General features: G+C 56.3%; 1 protein-coding gene across 4 annotated transcripts in view; it reads left to right on the top strand.

The window, feature by feature from the left end:
• The first annotated feature begins 31 nt into the window (after positions 1 to 31).
• PRELID3A (PRELI domain containing 3A) overlaps positions 32 to 6,226 on the top strand; it is a 37,655-nt gene continuing 31,460 nt past the window's right edge. For 2 of the 4 annotated variants that reach the window (XM_032467206.1, XM_032467205.1), the window contains exon 1: positions 65 to 183. The gene's annotated coding sequence lies outside the window, so the exon portion shown is untranslated. Of the gene's footprint in view, positions 184 to 6,226 lie in introns of all 4 variants that reach the window. The other 2 variants (XM_032467200.1, XM_032467199.1) reach the window with 2 other exon arrangements.

Here is a 6,226-nt window from a genome sequence, read left to right as displayed (position 1 = left end):
GGGGACTTGGAGGGGATGTGGGCGGAGTTGAGGGTGGGGCTAAGGGAGGGGCGGGGCCGGGCGCGTGCGGCGGCGCTGGAACGGCTGGAGCACGGGAGGGCCATGCAGAGGTGCTTGAGACCCGACAAATGACTCCTTCTCCTTCAGCGCGGAGGCCATCTTCCACACTTTCGGTCTCTCTCGGTAGGTCCTTCGTCAAATACTTTATTGAGCGTCCATTCCTTGGCGCCGTCTCTGTGGCAGGCTCCGTCCGTCCTAGGCTCTGGAAGAGCCGAGAACGAACCTCCCTGATCTCTCAGAAAGCAGTGCAAGTGTCACAACCACGTAGCCCAGGGAGACAGTGAGGCCGTCAGGAGCCCTGCGACGGGGCGTGCTTACACAGTGACATTGACAGCGACAGCGCTGAAGCGGGGAGGGCGTGGCCTGTGACGTAGGGACCCTGGGGGAGGAGGGCGAGGCCTTGACGTCATGGACCTGGGGACTGGGATGGCGCAGACTGTGACGTCAAGAAGCCTGAGACGAGGCTGGCGCACACAGTGACACCAGCAATTCTGAGATGGGGGGCGTGGCCTGTGAAATCGGGGACTCTGGGAGGATGGAGCGTGGCCAATGACGTCAGGGACCCTGAGACAGGACGGCGCAGACTGTGACGTCAGGAGGCCTGCGACTGGACGGGTGTAGAGTGACATCAGGAAGCTGGCCATGGAGAAGGAATAGACTGTGATGTTGGGAACCCTTTCACAGGGAGGGTGTAGACTGAGATCAGGAACACTGCGATGGGGGCGGGTGTAGACTGTGATGGGGAGAGCGCAGAGTGACGTCAGGAACCCTGCGACTGATGGCGCGGGCTGTGAGGTCAGAAACCCCAGGAAGAGGAGGGTGAAGACTGTGACCTCGGGAACCCAGCGACAAAGAGGGCGAAGTGTGTGGTGTCGTGAACCCTGTTATGAGGATGGTGCAGACTGCGACATTAGGAACATGTTGCGGGGAGGGCGCACACTGTGACGCCAGAGACTGCGACTGAGGTGGCAGCTGTGACGTCATGGACTCTGTGATCTGGTGGGTGTAGACTGTGACCTCAGGAACTCAGCGACTGAGGGCACAGGTTGTGACGTACACAATCTTGAGACCGGGTGGGCGCTGAATGTGATGTCAGGGACTCTGCGACTGAGGACGCAGCTGTGACAACAGGGCCTCTGCGACTGAGGACTCAGGTTGTGACCTCAGGAACCCCGTGACAGTGAGGGCAAAGAGAGTGATGTCACGAACCATGTTATGATGAGGGTGTGTGAAGGAAAAGCCGGGCTGGGCCTACTCATAAACCAAAGTTTAACAAGTGTCGGATTACTGACCTGAGTTTTGCTGGCCTGACTCATAAATCTGTGTGTTGGTTTGCTCATTCCCTGCTCGTGTTTTTTTTTTTTTGCTAGTCAGCTAAATTTTCAGAGAGACATATCTGGCCTTGGTATGTCGGTTTGCTGCCTCCCTGACTCTGCTTTTGTGATAATGATGCTGCTCAGGGTGTTCCATGCCTATTGGCTGAATACCCCTAGCTTGTAATTAACCCTGTAAAACCTCATGCACACGTTTTGGAGGTACTCAGAGCTTCGGAGCAAAAGCCCCTCTGAGCCCAACGGCATAATAAATCTGAGTACTCCAACCCTGCGAGTGGTGCTTGTTTCTTGGCTGGTCTGTCGTTTCTGTAACAGGTGCAGACTCCAACGTTAGGAACGTGTTGCGGGAGGGCACACACTGACGCCTATGACTCTCAGAAAACCCGAGAAGGGCCAAGACTGTGACCTGAGGAACCCAGCGACAGGGAGGGCGAAGTGAGTGATGTTGCAAACCCTGTTATGAGGAGGGTGCAGACTGCGACGTTAGGAATGTATTGCTGGGAGGGCGCACACTGTGATGTCATGGACTCTGAGACTGAGGACGCAGGTGTGATATCACGGACTCTGCGACTGACGGCGCATGCTGTGACGTCATGACCGCGACAGAGTTGGCTCAGGATGTGACGTCATGGGCTGTGCGACGTGGCTCAGTTCGTGGAGTACAGAGCCCTGCGACCCAGCGGGCGCAGGCAATGACGCCATGGAGTCAGCTACTGAGGACGCAGCTGTGACTACAGGGCCTCTGTGACTTAGGACGCAGGCTGTAATGTCAGAGACTCTGCGACTGAGGGCGCAGGTGGTGACATACACAATCCTGCAACCAGGTGGGTGCAGACTGTGATGTCAGGGCTTCTGTGACTGAGGACGCAGGCTGTGACAAGGAGGGCGACCGGAAGGGCAAAGTGTGTGATGTCATGAACCCTGTTATGAGGAGGGTGCAGACTGCAACAGTTAGGAACATGTTGAGGGGATGGCGCACACTGTGACGTCAGGGGCTCTGCGACTGGGTGGGCAAGGCTATGACGTCATAGAGTCTGCGACTGAGGTCGCAGCTGTGACAACAGGGTCTCTGTGACTGACGACACAGGCTGTGACCTCAGGAACCCAGCGACAGGGAGGGTGAAGTGTGTGATGTCACGAACCCTGTTATGAGGAGGGTGCAGACTGCAACGTTAGGAACATGTTGCGGGGAGGGCGCACACTCTGACGTCAAGGACTCTGCGACCTGGTGGGCGCAGGCTGTGACATCATGGCATCTACGACTGGGTGGGCGCAGGTGTGATGTCAGGTACTGTGCGACTGAGGACGTAGTGGTGATGTCATGGACTCTGCGACTGAGGACGCAGGCTGTGACGTCAAGGACTCTGCGACTGAGGGCGCAGGTTGTGACGTACACAATCTTGAGACCGGGTGGGCGCTGAATGTGATGTCAGGGGCTCTGTGACTGAGGATGCAGATGGTGGCGTCATGACTCTGCGACTTAGAACGCAGACTGTGACGTACAGAACCCTGTAACCAATTAGGCGCAGGCTGTGACGTCAGAAAGCCTAGGAAGATAAGGGCGAAGACTGTGACCTCAGGAGCCCAGCGACAGGGAGGGTGAAGTGTGTGATGTCACCACCCCTATTATGAGGAGGGTGCAGACTGCGACGTTAGGAACGTGTTGCAGGGAGGGCGCACACTCTGACATCAGAGACTCTGCGACTGGGGACGCAGCTGTGACATCAGGACCCTGGGATGGGAGGACGCAGGCTGTGAACTTTGACGGTGAGGGTGTGTAGTGAAGTCAGGAGCCAGGCCCACAGCAGGTAAAACTGTGTGGGGTCAGCCTTGCCTTGAGAGAAACTTCTGCCCCCAGACATGCTGGGGTAACAGGGCGGCTCTTTGTGACCATATTGCAAAGGGAGGTTGGCTCTGGACCTTGTGTTGTTACGGAAATGACAGGCCAGCCAAGAAACAAGCACCACTCGGAGGGTTGGAGTACTCAGATTTATTACGCCGGCGGGCTCAGAGGGGCTTCTGCTCCGAAGCTCTGAGCACCTCCAAGACGTGCGCATGAGGTTTTATAGGGTTAATTACAAGTGTGGGGCTATTAGCCAATAAGGTTCAAACAACAAAAAGCAAGGAATCAGTACACTGAAGCTTATCAGTTCGGAACAGATCACGTTACTGACACTTGTTGAGCTTGGATTTATGAGTTAGCTTGTTAGCCCAGTAAACTGACACTAAACTTCAGATTTACGAGTTAGCCCGGCAGAACTTATATCAGTAAACCGACACTTATCACACTTAGATTTGTGACTTAGCTCGTTAGCCCATCTGGACTTTTCCTTCACAGTGTGTTGTGCCTGTGTGACTGTGGAGCCTCCTTGTCTGCTTCTGTGGTTACCTCAGTCTGACCAGCGGCATTGACGTCGTGCCGCGGGTTTTGTGAGTAGCTGCGGGTACTACCCCCGCACAACCAGAAGGTCCAGGTCTGGCCTGTGGTCGAGAACGAAATTTGCTAGTTAGGCCAGAGAAGTATAGGGTCCTTGCAAGGCATCCGTCGTATTTTTGGATAATTTCTCAAGGTCTGGCGTGAGATTCTGTAGAGTGGTTTCATGGTTTGTGAAACCTCCCCCCAGTCTGAGAGCAACCCCACTCCTGCCAGGCTGGGTCCTGGTGCCCTTTAAGTCAGGGCCGGGTGACATTATGAATGGTCATACCTGGGCTCCTGGAATTTGCCTGGCCCAGCGTGCGTTGCACACAAAGTGGGCTTTATCTAAGCAAGGACAGGCCAGAGCCCGTCCCGGGGAAGGGACAGAGGACTTGGGGGTGTTCTGATGAGACAGCTGGTTCACTCTCGGGCCGCAGAAGATCCGGCACGGGGGGGGGGAGTGTACAGGCGTGGTGCACTTCTGAGGAGCTGAACCACCTCCGTAAGCAGCCAGCCCGAGGCGGAGTGTCCTTGCAGTGTGGGGAGAGAGGCCCGCCTGCACAGCGGGGCCACTGGGGATTCGTGCCTAGTGGCTTTTACCGCCCCCCCCCCCCCCCCCCGGCCTTAGGCGGGCCATATGCTAAACACCTGGCAGCTGGCGTCTTCCCTCCCCACTGAGCGCACCTCCTGACTGGTTCCTGTGCGTATTCAGTGAGTTGGTCCAGAGGGAGTGAACCTGGGGGGCACATAAATCGAGGGGCGATGGTGTCACCGGAGAGCAAGGTTTTGTCTCATCACAGAAGGAATGCAGAGACGAGACGTGGAGATGAAGAAAGCAGAGTGAGGGTTTATTGCGATAGCACACTCAGAGTGGTGAGCCGCTGCCCTGAGTTACACGGGGTGGAAAATGAACGGGGGGGGGGATATTCACGGGGAGGGAGGGGCCTGCGGTCGTGTTCCCTGATTTTCATCCCGCTGCACCTTCTGGAGGAAGGGAGGCCAGGAGGGATTTCTGTCCTTGTTTAGTCTGGATCGAATGTATCTCGGCCTCGGCACATGATGGGCACTTCTCGTTTGGGAGGCTGATCGTGTTAAAATGAGGGCATAATGAGCAAAAGGTTACATTCGGACACCAGAGATTCTGGCCTTTTCCCACCTTTTTCTGCCTCTGAGACCCCTGTCACCTCATGGCATATGATGTCTTGTCAGTCCGGAGGTTCTTGCTTTTCTTTGTCTGCCCAGGGAGCCCTGTTCAGCAGATGTGTGGCTTCCTGCCGCCTGGCCGCGCTCCTTTCTCTGCTCCTGTCTGTCCACGTGCCAGTTCTAACAATGGAAGAGGCACTGGTCAGAGTCCAGAGCAGCCCCAGGGTGTTCCTGCAGGTCCCTACCTTGGGTGGGGGCAGGGCAGGTGCATTAGGGACGGGGTATAGGAGGGACAGGTGTAGCAGACCTGTCAGCCCAGGTGAGAGTGAGGTGGTTGTTCTCAGGGTAAACCGTAACAACTTTAATCCATAAATGTCACTTTGAGGGTGGGGGTGACTGACCCAGCACGGGAACAGGTTCTGTCCGTGGGCTGTGATTTACTGTTGTGTTAAGTCCCCTCTCCGCCTGGTGGCTGTAAGAGGGGGAGCAGATAAGGAAGAACAGACAGCAGTGGCCACGTGTACTACTCGCAGTATTAATGTCCCCAGCACCCAGCAGGGACGGGGAGAGGGGGTTTGGCAAAACAGCAGAAGCCAAGTAAGGCCAGCTGCTAAGTCTGTCCCCAACGCGACTCAGCTACTGGTAAGTTTGTCCTTTTGAAAAGTAACGTAAGGTCTGTGACAGGTTCCAGGTGTACCGAGTGTCTTCACCCAGGGGGTCATGCCCTGTGATTTTAAGGCAGAACGAGGAGTCAGGATCACTAGTTAAGGTCCTGTCCACCTGGGTCTCCCTGGTCCTGTGGATTTCCAGCCTTCCATGTTCCCAAACCCGGACCCCAGGGGAGAGAGGATGTAAAATCGCGTCAGGAGGGGAAGGCAGCTCCGGGTTCCTGTGGGCGTCTTTCAGTCGCCCCCCCCCCCCCACACCGAGGCTGGCCGTGCAGCTGGTCCTTCGGGGGTGGCTCTCCGTACATGAGCGCGTGTGGACTGAGCCTGCGCTTTCCTGTGGGGGCTCTCCACGTTCTCCAAGTGCTGTGGGCAGAAGGGAGAGCCGGGGCTGATGGCTCTCTTGACGTAGTTTGTTGGAGTTTGTTTTGAGGGTTCGATGTGTTCTTGCTGCTTTTCCTGAGGGTTGTGGTCTCTACACGGCATGCACACCCCGTTTGTTGTTAGGGCTCTGGAGACTCCCTTAGTAACTTGGGGAGCAAAGCTGGGCCGCTGTCACTCTGGATGGACTTGGGGAGCCCAAGCTGAGGGGCTGTTTCCTTGGGCGG

This window comes from Camelus ferus, chromosome 24 (assembly GCF_009834535.1).
Source record: "Camelus ferus isolate YT-003-E chromosome 24, BCGSAC_Cfer_1.0, whole genome shotgun sequence".
Lineage (NCBI taxonomy): Eukaryota > Metazoa > Chordata > Mammalia > Artiodactyla > Camelidae > Camelus > Camelus ferus.
This window is presented reverse-complemented; position numbering and strand designations above follow the sequence as displayed.